The following is a 16,522-nucleotide window of genomic DNA, read 5'->3' on the forward strand; positions in this document are numbered from 1 at the left end:
CTGTAGGTGAGGGCGGAATGGTTTCTTGAGTGCAGCAGAGAAACTTTGCGCATGTATTTCACATTAAATTTTTCCTACAGTTAATATGTTTCCTACATTGAATATGAAAAGTGATTGATTATGGGTAAAATGATGGCTGAAATCCATCTAATGTTTGTCTGTATAATTTTGTTATTAATAACAACTTTAATTTATTTTGAACTTGATAATCCAATTTATAATTGATAATCGATAATTTATTCAAATTAAAAATTAAATTAATCAAATTAATTTGACAATTTGAATAATTTTTAGTAAATCTTAATTTCTAAATAAGTTTTCATCCAATCAATTTATGAATGAACAAAATATTATTTGAAATAATTAATAATATTCAAAATGTATAATTTAATGAGTTCTCGTTTTTATTTATTTGAAAATCAGGAAAAATATAGTTAGAACAAATTTGCATCCAAAATAAACGCCAACAATGTCATAACAGCTGATTGGGATGGTTGCAAGATAATACGCAAAGTAATACTTTGCACACTAGAGCGGAAAAGTAAATTAAGTTTTTTACTTTGCGACCTGCAATCAGTGCAGAAATGGTCACTTTCCAAGGTACCTGTAGGAAAAATAATATTAATCAAACAAACATGACCAAGTCAAGTTGGTCACAAGAAAAACCTGGAGATCATTACCAGGGGCGGATCCCCAGGAATTTGGTTTAGGGGTGGGGGGTTCACCAGGTCATTACCGGGGGGGGGTGGCTTATGAAATACTCCCCAATAAAAGGGTGGTCCGGGGGTTCCCCCCCCGGAAAATGTTGAAAATATACCTCTTCAATTTGGTGCGATTTTACGCAATTTCCACTTGAACGCAAACGTTCCATTCAAGTTTTTTTGGTGATCAATAGGCCACTTATTGTTTCAATTTTCCCTTGAAAATTTCATAGACCTATTGGTTTTCGATTAAATTACAAATAGAATGTAATGGATTAGAATCTTATTTGCCATTCAATTGTTTGAAAAAAATATTGATTTTGTAGAGGGCCTGTAGCCTACTCATTATTAATCTGATAAGCTAGAATGCTTAAATTTTGGCACCAATATAGCACTATTCCAACCAACTTTATAGGCTTAGTTACAACTTGAATAACATTTTTTTTCTGAAATTTACTTGAATATTCAAACTTACATTGTTTGGGGGGGAGATGACACATTTTTTTTAAAATATTAGAGGGATGTGTCCCTCCTGTTCACGCTAGAAGTAGAAACTACGCCCGTTCATCATACTGTGAAATTTTCGGGGGTACTCTCTAGAAGCTTTAAGGATATACATGAAACTGAATAAACTATAATCAACTAGAGCAATATAAGCTATATTGAATTTCTTTATAATAATAGATGGTATAAAAACTTATCTAACTTTGAAGAGCTATCTGTAGTTTCTCTATCCCCTGCTATCCAGTCCCTATGCACTAGACCACTCGTCACTTTCTATATAAAGAAAATAGCTCATTATTATTATCATTGACATTGCTCTCATCCCTTATATATTTCTCGATTTACATAGTACAATATAACGAAAATATGATATTAGATGCTAATTTTTGTAGCTGATCCAGCCACAAAAAATTTAGTTTCAATTTTACAATCCAGTATGCTGCTTCTTTGCTGGAGGAAAGTGGAACTCAAAGTGAAAAAATGAGGGCTTTCGAACTACTGTACATTGAATTGATGCTTTCAATACACTGGCGGATCCGGGGGGGGGCTGCGCCCCCCCCTAAGGATCTTGTCTTAAAAAATTAATAAAACAACTAATTGTTGTTTTTTGTATTTTGATACACTATACTTTATTAATGGTACAGGCTATAACCATAAAAAAACACACGAAGTTTTCATTAAAAACATTGTGAAGATTGAATGAAATGAAATGGTATTGAAAGGTATATTTTCAAAATTTTCCGGGGGAGAGCCACCGGACCCCCCTTTGGTGGGGGGTATTCCATACCCCCCAAACCACCCAGTAGTATTTAAAATATTACTCATAAAAATATATTCAATTATACATTACAAAAATTATTCATTATTTTAAATGATATCTCTTGAATTTTGTGTGACATGGTCACTTTTTGCAGTACACCGAATAACTTAACTAGTAATTCTGTGAGCAGTAGACCTCACGCAGTATTCTCATCCACAAGTACCTGATTGAAACTATAGACCTTATGGAAATACAGCAATAGACTGGCTTCTCCACACATCTGTGTAATCACTTGTCAGCTGATTTATGATGAATATATATCCTATACTATAATACTATATCCTATATTCTGATTTTTACTCTAATATTAGCGTATGAAGGAGGCTCCTTTTTCCTTTTATATTATCCTTGAGATGAAAAATTTCTAAAAACCTTGTATATACGTCGACGCGCAATTAAAAAAGAAACATAGGCCTACCTGTCAAATTTCATGAAAATCTATTACCGCATTTCGCCGTAAATGCGCAACATATAAACATTTAAACATAAAGATGCCAAATGCCAAACTTTCGACTTGAATCTTAGACCTCACTTCGCTCGGTCAATGGATAAACAGTAGATGAGCGAGAAAGAAACAATAATTGTGATGTATTCCACTCACCATGAGCTGAGCTATGGCTTAACAACTTGCACAACTCAGTATCAATGAATTATAAAGTAGTTCTTGATTTTAATTATTATCAAACGAAAATCCTAATTAAATGCTGTACTTTAATTAATTTCCATCTGCAGTGAATTTTAGAGGAAATGAAGTTAGAAATAGAAATAGAAATTTCTTTATTGATATTAGACATTTAACAAAATATGGTCAATCGTCATGTATATATTATACAAAATTTCAAGCATAAAAACAATACAATTCTACAATAATTGTAAGCATGATGTGACACTTCCACTAAATATGTAAAGGGGGAATGAAAAATGTTAACAAAAAGAGAACAGAATAACTACGGTAGTACTTTAATAAATTGAATATGATAATATCAATTTTGACTATTCAAAAAGGTATAATATAATTATATAAACAAACACAATATTAAAATGAAATAAATAATATGGAAGCTACTCGCTTGCTGCTAATGATTCAATCTTTGTGGTTATGAAAATTAAAAAAAAAAAAACGCTGTGGCTACAGTTACGGTAACCGTAACTCCATTCGCGTTCCGGTAAACATTTGCGCAGGCGCGGCTACCTCTATTTACATGTGCATTGTGGGTGTATACCATCTGACCGACCTAAAAACTGACCGACCTGCAAATTGACCGTCCTACAAACTGACCGTCTTGCAAACTGACCGTCCTGCAAAGTGACAGTTCTGTAAACTGACCGTCCTTATGACGTCATAAGAACAGTCGGACTGCCATCAGCGGGTGTGTATAAGTTGTTCAACTGGTGAGCTGGTTGACAGTCAAAAATGTAGACAAAAATAAACTTGAGTGGACTTGAAGGATAGGATCGTTCCACGTTTCCACTCTGTATAAACTTTACACTTCACGGTTTAAAGGTTATGTTTATGTTAACACTGCTTAGTGCTTACATGCTTACAGTGCGTTATACATTTTATAATTATTTATTATTATTAGAACTCACTTCAAGTTACAAATCAAAGGTAACTGATTTAAAACTTAAAATACCTATATGAATATAATTTAAAACAATAAGGTACGTTATGTAGAGCTAGCTAATAGAAAAGTTTGAATCATTTTCACATTTATTTGTATTAAGGTCTAAAATAAATTATGTAGAAGACTATTTCAATCTGCAGTTTTTATTTAGATAGGCCGTATGTATTGTAGCTACAATAATAAAGTAAATTATTTGTTAGTAGTATGGCAGCTTAAAATAATTTAGGCTATTGTGAATAAAAAATGTAGGCCTATTATGGAAACTAATCACTAACCTAATCACCGGTTTTGCTTTCTTAATACATTATTATTCTAGTACATTTTTATCAGTAATAATTGCATTGCTTATCTTGTTATAAACTTTACAAAATTTCAATTAGATGTACCTTGTGTAATTTTCGAAATACAATAATGCACTTCAAATAGGCTATGTCACCGGTATTTGGAAACATTGCATTATTTTAAAAAAATGAAAAATAGGTAAAGAATGAAATCGGGTGATAGCAATTCTATTTTTACTAAAATAATTATTACAGACTGATGATTTTTTCTAAATCAATGTTATTTTTCTCATATTCGATTGATATATTTTATATTAATAATAACTTCTAATTAATGTCAGTTGCACAGAAGCCGGCTAAATGTTAACCGTGATTAATTTCACAAGAACCAATCAGAGAAGGCATTTTTTTATAATACGGTTTGTCTGATTGGCTCTCCTGGAATTAATCACAATTAAAATTTAACCGGCTCTCGGCACTTAGTCATGATTTAACCATGAAACAGACAATCCTTTTTCATACATTGTTGTGATTAAATGGAATTCAGTTTACTCAGTGGAAAAGTTATTATTTAAAGGTATTTTATATTGTATTGACTCAAAATTATTACAAATTGTGTTTGTAAAAGCTCTTGATTTAATAAAAGCATTATTATTGTTATTAAATGGCTATTTTTTATCACGGCTAAGTATTCGCTAAAATCTGGTTGAATTGATTATAAATGTGTAGGTATTACCTATAGGCTACCAGACTTGAGATAATCTATAGGTACCTTTTCAAATTGATTCAAGAAAGTATCAATTGTAGCCTAATAATTGAGAATAGACATTCGTATTTTAGAAGTTATCACATCATGTAATATTAAGAATAGTGAATTGTATTTGAGAAAGTATGAATTCAATTTGAGATACGGTAATGAGATATGTTAGTCAGAAATTTCTGTTGAAAATCCAGTTGATCTTATTAAAATTAAATCTGAATTAAAATTCATGCAAAGAATGCAAGTATGGAATGTGACGTTGGACAAGTGGAATATTTTCTAATCTTCAATTAACAACTTCCCATGTAACTTACATCTTACTATTTCTCAATTACAATTCACAATTCTTAATTACAATTGAAAGCTTCCCAAATAAAATTCAAAATTTGTAGAAATATTCATTTTCAAAAGGGTAAAAATATTATATTCAAAGTTAAATATACAGTATTTCTACCAATAAGAGTCAATCATACGTATTGGAAACTATGAGCCGAATCTGCAATAACTGGTTCTGAATAAACTGCTCGACTTGCCAGATTAGACATCCTATGTTTAATGAAAGTATCAGATAATTCCATAATTCATATCATAAATATTCTTAGTAATATTTAAGGCAGCTTTGCTACTATTTGGTGGTATTCGTTGGAAGGCTTTTCAGTGCCTAGCTAAAGATGCGTCTACACCAAAGTTATTAACAAAATTTTTATTTTTCCTTCCTTAAAGATTCTATTAGATTGCACATACTGTAACTTATCATAAAAATGATGTGCTTATGTGTTTGTCAAGATCCGTTTAATGTAATAGAATCTATAAGGACGGAAAAATAAACATTTTGTTAATAACTTTGGTATAAACACAACTTTAGAAGAACCGACCGAGGTGATTATTGATAAACAAGTCATACGATGATCAAACTAGAAAGATTTCTAGACCTTTGAAGCACTTGACGAGCCAATCCTGTTAATTTATTTATTATTTTACAAAGGCGACTTTCTAGAAGTATTTTAAGCCTAGGTGATGATGATGGGATGAATGATAATACAATGAAGGTAGAGTTATGAATGAATAAGAATGATAGGTTATGCTATCTTCTTGAATTGATTTGAGTCCTTTTTTCAATACAGAAATAAAACTAAAAATTTTGAATTTGATTTGATTAAAAACCGAATATAATAGAATGATGACATTCAATAAACTCTCAGAACTTGAAAATATTGAGTTATTAAGAAAAATTTTGAACCAAAATAAAACGCAAACTAATTACGACATTTTTTTCAAATCAGGCAACTTAAAAAACTTTTGTATTTCAAAAGAATAAGAGTTATTTTAAATAAATATCCTTATTTACAATATTGACTATTCAATGGGTAAAATTCAAAGTTCCTACTTTAGGGAGTATCTCTCATCTTCGAGTGCCTATTCCTACCAGACAAACAGAAACAAAAGTAGGACATTGTGATGTTCATGAACATGGGACGTTGTCACAGCATTGCGTTTACATTGCAGGCTGATAAACAGGCAGTCTAGTCATAAATAAACATGACCTAATAAATTCTATTTTATTTGGTTCAAAGGTAAGAGAAAATATGTGGGAGGCTATGTTTTGGCTTTTAAATGGCAATATGTTACTACTGGCAAGCAGCTGGAGGAAATCATTGAAAATGCACGTCCACGATATAAAATCGATGTGTCTAAAAGCTACTTCAAGTTTTGGTTGTACAATAAAAATTCTAACTAATTTTTATCGAACGTCCAAAGTCTAACTACACACACATCAATTTTTGAATGAACAATTTTTTGCCGTCCTTATAAACTCTACCAGGAGCTTGACAAACTCATGATCACATCATAATATATGTTTGTCAAATTTTGTTCAATTTAATCAAATTTATTAGGATTGCATAAAATCGTAAGTTCAAAAATTGATGTGTGTGTTACTAGACTTGAGACTTATTCACACAACATATTCCCAAACTTTCATAATAATTATTTGTCTAGTAGTTTCTCAATCACATATAAACACTTATTTCTCTTTTTCTTTAGGGCTTTTTGTAATATAAATAGAAATACAAATCTCAGTACCCTTTTAAATTATTTTATCACTACATGATTTGGACATTAAATGCCATTTTCAAGTCTGAAGCATTCCGATTCATTTTCAAACTTGAAAATGGCATTAATGTCCGAATTAAGTTGTGATAAAATAATTTAAAAGGGTTCTGAGATTTGTATTTCTATCTATATTTAAACATTCATTTATATTTTTTATTTTTATATTTTATCCAAGTTGTATTATATTGTGTTGTAATTAAAAAATAAAGTGATAGATTTTATCAATTTAATAGTAAGCACTATTATTCACATTAGTCCAATTATATTTTCTTATGACTCTCAATATTATATTTCTTGAATATTCCAATGCTGTCTGCTGTACTTATAATTTTTATAATTTAGTCGAGTCAGATCTGTAATGCAGCATCTGGACAATGCTTCAACAATGATCAAGTCTGAACTTTCCTTGTTGGACTAGACCCAACAACAGTGATTTTTCATGTGAGGAAAAAACACTACATCGAAAATTTGAAACAAATTAGTCACACAAGGTGTTTTTTTTAATGATAGAAATAAAAAGTCTTGATATTCTACATAATTTTCAAGTTGCAATTTATTTATTTATATATTAATACATTATAATATTTACAGATCTATCCTAATAATATTTCCTATCCACCTAATATTTACAACCTCTTCTGGAGATACGGACAACCTGAAAAGATGAAAATTAATTTTTTTTAAATCAGTTATTTGAATGAAAACAGTAATATTACCTAGTTTATGAGTCAGGAGTTCCTAACATCTTATCATCACATGTTTAAACTGATTGAACCACATCTGTAGATTATCAATAAATATTTAGGACATTTATATAATCATAGTAACATCAAACTAAAATGCATATAGAAAATGCATTCAAACATGGCTTACTTTAGATAATCTATAGTAGGCTGTGATACAAATCAATAAAAATGCATTTAGAAAATGCATATAGAATCCATAAAAAATATTTAATCGAGCATTAGCGAGTTTTTACTTTCAACTCAAGGCCAAAGTCGTTGTCCGTCGTGTGTATGTTCAACAATAACTTTTGAAAGATTTGATCAATCAACTTCAAATTTCGAACACATATTCTTCGACTCTTTTTACAGCTCAAGCTCGTTGGCCAACAAAATTTACCGACTCCTTCGTCCTTTTTCAGGATATAACAAATAACATTGAAATTGCTCAAGAAAAACATTTGTTGTGATTTATCATTAAGCCAGTTGAAGAATTCATTGCATGCAATTACTACAGTTTTTCCATTCATTCATTCATAACATCAGCTGAGGCTATTTGGGAGCTGTCACACAGACAGTCCTTCATGGGCTGACACATGATTTCAGCTGGCTAATTTGCAACTTTTACATCAACAAACTGATACGGGTTGAGATATCAATGTGCGATTTTCTCTTGGAACTCTGTATTGAAATCATGTATCACATGACCATCTTCTCATTAAAAAAATGAATTTCGATTCATATGAGGGACAAAGATGTTAAAGCGAAAGAGTAATTTTTCATTTCAAATAGGATCCCCAATGAAACCTCCTTTCAAATAATTCTTGTAAAAGAAATATTTAGCTGTTTTCATAATTTTAATCAACTCTGTATAATAAAAATTTGCGGGTTTCAAAAATTACAATACAACAGTTCATGAGTGAGTTCTCCAACCCAGGGTGTCACTAGTGCAGAGTTGGTAAAAATTATGGATACAGCTAAATATTTATTTCACAAGAATAATATTACATTAGGATTCATTGGTTATCCCATTTGAAATGAAAAATTACTCTGTCGCTTTAATATAAATGATAATTTCCACATACTAAAATCAAGGTACAAGTAATATGTAACTTTTTGGCTGTCGACCATTGATTGTAATGGTTATCTCGCCAATCTGACACTTACCTTCTCACATCACTTCATCCTCTCCAGCAATATCAAGAAGGAACCACTCATTCTGAGGCAGTGGCCTATTGACAATGTTTTCGACACCATGAGCCACTGCGCTCAGAAAGTGTGTAATTCTTATTTCTCCGTTGATTAAACGACGAATCGCCTTTTTGATATCGCGAGTAATCTTGTTTTCCCTTGGTTGGTTGACTGCAATGTCTCTATGAACTCGAATGATACTATCATAAGAGGTTTTCTCTATTGTTTGGAGACTTCCTAAAAAGCAATTAATTCAAAGCATATATTATAAGAAAATTTTTAACAATTGCAAATGTCAAAGGACTTGAAATAACTGCTGTGCTCTCATCAGTTGAACCACTTTTTATTGATCTTGCAGCTGTGTATTTGATCAAGCATAAAAAATACAATTGATAATATTTTGTATGCAGGAATTTTAGTAATTTTAAGCCTATGAGTTTAAAGGTAAATCTTTGACAAAAATAAATTATTCACATATAACATCATCCACTATTATTCTGATCTTGCTTAATTTTAATTTTGAATGGTTCTGTGTTTGAGTTTCCTCGCTGTTGCAACCTAATTTTCTTAAAAGCCAATGATAAGTTAAATTGTAATGCACATTTTAATCTAATGTAATTATTCCAATTTCGAGGGCGTTTCATGATGTTATTTCAGTATTTCATGATCATGATTTCAGTATTTCCTAGTGGGGGGCATGCATAAGGTTACGTCGAGGATCAAAACTTCAAATGACTGAATAATCACATCTCCTCATACAGCTTGTTCATATCAGCTCGTCAAGGCGGTTAAAAATCATTTATCATGTCACTAAAATTTGTTGAAAAAATAGAAAATTTCTCCTTTAGTGTATTTTAGTCCATATTTTTCAATGCATAGAAAAATGACTAATTTCTATATTCAAAACTGTGTGTCTCGGTAACTCAAAATGATACTTGGTCTTGATTTGAAGAAAAGAATCTACTCTTTTATGTAGGGGAATGATTTTTGTAAAAATATAATCGTGAAGTAAGATACGTTTGTTTCAAAAAATCAAGAAATTTGCAATATTTTTCTCATTTTCACAGTTTCGAGTTTTTCGATAATAAACAGTAATGCAAGATCAATTTAAGGCAACTATGCTTATAGAGCATGAAATTTTCTCTCATTTGAGACCAATCGCAAGTTTCTATCATGTATTTTACTCGTTTTAGAGACTCTTTAAACAGTAAAATCGCAAGAAAAATTAGAAAATAAAAATCATCATTCAATTGGCTGTAACTTTTGAACGGAGTAACGGCTGTAACAGAAGTATAATTCATGGGAGTGAAAAGAGGAGAAAATTCATTACAACCTCGACTACTTTTTACTTTCCTTGTTACTTTCCTTGCCTTATTACCATAGGTAAGGAAAGTATTGTTTTCCGAAAAAAATTGAGGTACCGTACCCCAATTTCTATACATTTTAAGGTCCCCTGAGTCCGAAAAAGTGGTTTTTTGGTATGTGTGCGTGTGTGTATGTATGAGTGTATGTGCGTCTGTGTACACGATATCTCATCTCCCAATCAACGGAATGACTTGAAATTTGGAACTTAAGGTCCTTACACTATAAGGATCCGACACGAACAATTTCGATCAAATGCGATTCAAGATGGCGGCGAAAATGTCAAAAACAGGGTTTTTTGCGATTTTCTTTAAAATGGCTCCAACGATTTTGATCAAATTCATACCTAAAATAGTCATTGATAAGCTATATCGTCAACTGCCACAAGTCCCATATCTGTAAAAATTTCAGGAGCTCCGCCCCATCTATGCAAAGTTCGATTTTAGATTTCCAATTATCAGGTCTCAGATATAATTTAAACGAAAAATTTCGAGTGGAAAAAATTGAGCATGGAAATCTCTTCAATTAATGTCCAGTAACATTTTCACCTTAAATTGAAAATAAGCTTGAAATTTGAGAATTCAATTGCAAACTTTTGGCAACTGTTGATTCTATTAAATATGATGAGATAGCAGATCTCGTGTGTATCCAGCGTTATTGAACTGTCACCAGCTGGCTCAGATCTTTGACTTGAGATGTGCGTTTGCACTAGCGTCAGGTGATCAATTTTCATAACGGCAAGGAAAGTTGTGTGAGTGCACCACACCAGATTTTTTTATTTTTTATCTGAAGTTTTCCACAAGATACGCAACGTTGCTTATGCGAGACTGTGAAAATGGAGGAAATATCACAAATTTCTCGCACATTCAAAGATGCGTATCTTGTGGAACACTTTAGATAAAAAATCCAAAAATTAGTCCTGTGCGATCACTCAATTCATTGGAAATTTTATCATCTTTAATATCGTATAGAGAATGCTTTTTATCGTAAAATTCAAGGTTCTCGAGATTAAATGGAGAACTTGAAAAAAGTCCAAAATTTTGGTGGTTAAGTCGCCCTCTGGTGTGTTAGCAAATTTCAGATTAGAATTCAATGCCCTAAAATACATTTATAGAACCATCGAAAAAACTTATTTCGGGGCTGTTTCCTGAAAAACGACCATTTGACTGGACTACCTATGAGTTGTTATTGGTATTAATAGATAGAATTCACAAAATGTACTTGTTCAGATGATATCTTTATTCCAAAAACCAATCCATTTTTAGATACATTCTGTTTAACTTGTTTACTCGTTAACCAACTTGTGTTATTTATTACTCCTGTAATGTTAAAGTAAATACAACCTACAACACAACATCAGTGATAACCTGGTACAATAATTTATGATAATTTAGAATACCTAGACTTGCCGACATTATATTGTATGAATAGAATATTATTCCAAATTTGTATGAATGTTTCCCAAAATTGCTATTCAATATTCTTTTGGAATAAAGAATTATTATCAATGATAATTATTATTATCCAACTTTTTATAAGTAACCTTAACATTTAAAAGGAAAGCCTCACTTACTTATCTTTTAATATCCTATTAAAATATTTGTCATGTAGTTTTTCCTGATATAATGTAGTACTTTGATAAACATTTGTACTGGTATATAATAATATTAAAAACTTTGATAATTGTTCTCTACTTTTCAGTCCTCCCGAACAAGAACGGGTGCACTGCAATCTCATCAAAATAATATAAAATATCAAAAAGATACTTCATTTCTATTTTAAAAGAGATAAGAAACGATATATATATTTTACAATATTATGAAAACTGCATTAAAAAATGCAGAAAAATGCATTACAAAATTGGTTTTACTAAACCTAAAAGATTTTACAGCAGGTGCCTACAAATTTAATAATAAAATACATAAATAGAATGATATGCTAACTTTAACAATAAACTAAGGAAAAAAAATCATGAAAAATAGGCTCTGTCAGTAAAAGGTAAAATATCACAAGATAGACCATACAAACGATAAAATTTACACATACACATTGAGTTATTCCAGGTACTCATTAACAGAATAAAAAGCTTTAGACTTGAGCCATTCATCAACAGCAATACAAAACGTTTTCAATGGTAACTGCTTAACATTATCTGGTAGTAAATTAGACATGCAAATTTGTAGGTACTTATGACTCTTCAGAGTTCTAGTCAATCTAACTGTAGATCTAGTTATATCATCCTTATGTCTAATGTAATGTAAACGTGGTGTAAACGTGGCTTAAAGGATTTTCTGGTTTTTAAGTCTTGGACTTCAAATGTTGACCTCGAAGTTTCAGTGGAAAAGGATATTGGACAAAATGTTTCATACTTTTTTAAATAAAGATAACACAATAACCTTCCTGAATTTATTAAAAATCAATAAGAAGTCCTGAAGTCGGATAAAGAATATTATTTGCTAGTAGCAGTCACCGTGTCCAACTTAATATCTCTGCAAAATTTCATGACCATTGGTCGAACGGTCTAGGAGGAGTATCCCAACAAATAATAACAATTTCATCTATAAGAGCTTCGCTCACCTTCGGCTCGCTCAGCAATTAGAAATGGAAAATAAAAATTTACATGGATGGGGCGGAGCACCTGCAATTCTTAAGGTGCGTACAGATATACGCGCCGCGAACATGAGCAATTCACTTTTAATCAGCTAATAATAATAATAATAATAATGTCGAGTGACCTGGCTGGCTCAGGTCTGGTGTCAGAGTTTTCAGGTCGCAACTGATCAATTTCAGGGCCTCTGACATGACCTAACGACTGCTTTTTAGGCAGCTGGGACCGACGACTTAACGTGTCCATCCGAAACAGCTGATGCCAAGCTTTTTATATCTGCATCTTTCCGTTTCTGTGAAAATACAGATATAATCAGCTGATTAAAAGTGAATTGTTCATGTTCGCGGCGCTTATATCTGTACGCACCTTCACAGATACGGTACTTGTGGCAGGTGATGAGCTTACCAATGTCAATTTATAATATGAGCTTGATCAAAATCGTTGGAGTGGTTTTTGAGAAAACCGCGGTTTTTTATATAATTTTGATAGAACTTTGAATCGCAACTATTATAAATGCTGAATAAATGCTATATTTTATGTTGAATTCATCTGAATGCAGGTACTGCTGGTGGCGGACATACAGAGATTTTTACAAGTGCATCTTCTTTCTCCATTCCTCAAAATTGTCACCAACTGTCGGCTTTCTTTCTACAAAATTCTTGGGAACCCTTCTATTGAAAATCTTTGAAATAATGTAGACTGTTTCAAATAGAAAAATATTAGCTATGGTACATTAGTATATGGTTGGTTGGATTCAGAGACAGAATTCTTTCAGACGTATGCCCCTTATTAGCGTCTGTGCTCATATTGTTGCATTAGTGCGCCAAAAGTCATCTTTATCGTTGTGGACACTGACGAATTTATTAACCTGCTTGGCCTTCCCCAACACTGTCCACAAGACAACACTGATTAGCATGACCATGCTCGTAGCACGGAGTGCCCTTTCTACTTATTTGTTTCAAGAGTAGGGTATTCATTTCGGCGCCATTCGCTCTATGTCTGCTTCTCTTTATTCGAGACGATGACGTGTTACTTGTATCTCCATTATGGCATTTGTTTTTGACATAAAAATATTTGTTGCTTAGAAGAATTTATTAAGTGGTGGCTTGTTATAGAGAGGCTCGACTGTATAGCAATTTGAATATAGTGTGCTTGTATATTCTGTGTAGCAATAGGCCTATATAGATGTAGTAAATAATATATAATAAAAATATATAGGAACATAATTGACCGAGCAAAGTGAGGTCTAAGATTTAAGTCGACGGTTTTGCATTTCTCTTTATGTTTATAATTATGTTCCTTCGCATTTACGGCGAAACGCGGTAATAGATTTTCATGAAATTTGACAGGTATGTTCCTTTTTAAATTGCGGGTCGACGTATATACAAGGCTTTTGGAAATTTTGCATTTCAAGGATAATATAAAAGGAAAAGGCGCTTCCTTCATACGCCAATATTAGAGTGAAAATCAGACTAGAATATTATTCATCATAGATCAGCTGTCGAGAGGATTATAAATTGCATGCAATGACGCAATCAATTTAATATATCAATTTAACTTGAAGAGAAACAGCTGTTGTTCGATTAATATCATCGATTAAATCATCGTTGAATAAATGAATAAACGCAGGATCTCATAGGCCAGCTCAGCTAACAGAAAATTATGAGCTGCATAATCACATCTCCGTGGTTGGGAACCCACCTGAAATTTCGATCCTAGCATAAGTAAAACTGCAGGTCTATTAATTGACCGAGCGAAGTGAGGTCTAAGATTCAAGTCGACGGTTTGGCATTTCTCTTTATGTTTAAATGTTTATATGTTGCGCATTTATGGCGAAACGCGGTAATAGATTTTCATGCAATTTGACAGATGTTCCTTTTCAAATTGCGCGTCGACGTAGTCTATATACAAGGTTTTTGGAAATTTCAAGGATAATATAAAAGGAAAAAGGCGCCTCCCTCGTACGCCAATATATTAGAGTAAAAATCAGACTATAGAATTATTCATCATAAATCAGCTGTCGAGTGGATTATAATAAATTGCATGCCATGACGCATAGCTCAATGTAACTTGGGAAAGAAATCAGCAGCTGTGTAGACTATTGATTGCGTGACTCATTGAATGCAATTTTTATGCACTATTAAATGAACTATTGATTGCCTGCAATAACGCATGCAATTAATAACTAAAATACCATAGTATTGGCTCTCAAATTTTCTCTGCTTTGAACTCGGGCTGTCCTGTTGCCAGTATGTCTTGAAGGGGATTAGATTTTGATGTTAGCATTTTTGATACACCAACCCGAACAGCCATTAGCCGTTTTCACACCGATATCTTGCCGACACGACACGACAGGCTAGAATTTACTCTGATGGACAGTATATGAGGAGGCTGCGGTTTATAAAACTGCGCGAGGTTACTGTTCACAGAACTACTAGTATTATACTTCGGTCTAACCAAGTCTACACATATAATAACATAACATAATAAGTTCTTCTTGATCGTTGCTCATGCTTGAGAATATTAGCAATTTTTGTAAATTCGATTGATCGATCCAGCGCATGTGCATTACTTCAAAGTATTAGCAATTTTAAGCTTAGGTTTCTCTGAACCACGCAGCGTTATTGCGGGTTCCGTCAACCGTGATACGCGAAAATCACGCGTGCGTGATAAAAAATGCGGGTGTTTTCTCTGACAGCAACCTCGCAGCACGCGATTATATTTTCAGTCATAGGCAACATAGATGTCCAACACGTTCCTCTAGCTAATGATCTATTAATGAATTTTGTAAATGAAAACCCATTGAACTTTTTATTGACTGGGGATAAGAAGGGTTTTCTAGAATTGTGATTACCAGGCATCTGTTGGATAAAGATACCAAGTTTAGGGAATATTTTAGGCTTTCAATACATTTGTTTTATGAGGTACTGTTCTGTGAATAGTAGACCTCGCGCAGTTATAAACCACAGCCTCCTCTAATACTGTCATCAGAGTAAATTATGTCCTGTGCTGTTGTGTCAGTGGCGTATCCAGGGGGGATATGAGGATGTATCCCCCCCCCCAGCGAAATGAGACCTACATTTATTTCGTGACCAATTCAGCAACTACTTAGTTAGCTTTCTTTATATTGTATGAGTCGAACAAATATCACAAATATCTAGGAGATGAGAGAATAGCACAATGATTATTATGAAACTATAAGCTAGACAGTGAATGGTCTAGTGTATATGGACTGAGATAGCATGAAAATAAAAAGATAGCACTTTAAGGTGAGTCAATTTTGTTATTTTTCACCATCTATTATTTTGAAGAAATTCAATGTAGCTTATATTTTTTCAGAGTTGATCATAGTTTATTGAGTTTCAAGCATGTGGTTGAGAAGACAAGTATGGCCACCCATAGTAGTTCATATCCTTAAACAATGCACCAGCAGCTTCTTCTACCCTTAAAATTTCCCGGTTATGATAAACGGGGGTAGCCTAATTTCCACCGTTAACAGGGGAGATACATCCCTGAATATTTGGAAAAATGGTTTTATTCCTCTCCCCTAGAAAAAATTCAAGTTCAAGAACTGAAGTGAAAATTAATTATGAAAAATTGAACAAAACAGTTAATGAGAAGTATCTAATTATGATTTTGGTATTATTTATGCTTACCTTTTATTTTATTATTTTATACTTTTGTTTATAAAATTATGTATTTTCTTTTATTCGTTTTGAATATGTATTTGTTGTATGGCAGATAAATGATTTGATTTGAATCAAGTTGAAACCTTTACTATGGTGTTGAAGTTTTGTATGAAAATTAGAGCCGAAATTATTGTTTGCTATCTAATA

General features: G+C 32.3%; 2 long non-coding RNA genes across 2 annotated transcripts; one reads left to right on the forward strand and one right to left on the reverse strand.

The window, feature by feature from the left end:
- The first annotated feature begins 3,235 nt into the window (after positions 1-3,235).
- Positions 3,236-7,341, forward strand: LOC120350613. The gene is made up of 2 exons (XR_005570942.1): positions 3,236-3,634; positions 7,146-7,341. It is a non-coding gene; the product is annotated as an uncharacterized LOC120350613 (long non-coding RNA).
- LOC120350612 lies at positions 7,330-9,180 on the reverse strand. The gene is made up of 2 exons (XR_005570941.1): positions 8,693-9,180; positions 7,330-7,458 (listed from the first exon to the last, which is right to left on the reverse strand). It is a non-coding gene; the product is annotated as an uncharacterized LOC120350612 (long non-coding RNA).
- Between the last annotated feature and the right edge of the window lie 7,342 nt (positions 9,181-16,522).

Source organism: Nilaparvata lugens, chromosome 3 (assembly GCF_014356525.2).
Source record: "Nilaparvata lugens isolate BPH chromosome 3, ASM1435652v1, whole genome shotgun sequence".
Classification (NCBI taxonomy): Eukaryota; Metazoa; Arthropoda; class Insecta; order Hemiptera; family Delphacidae; genus Nilaparvata; species Nilaparvata lugens.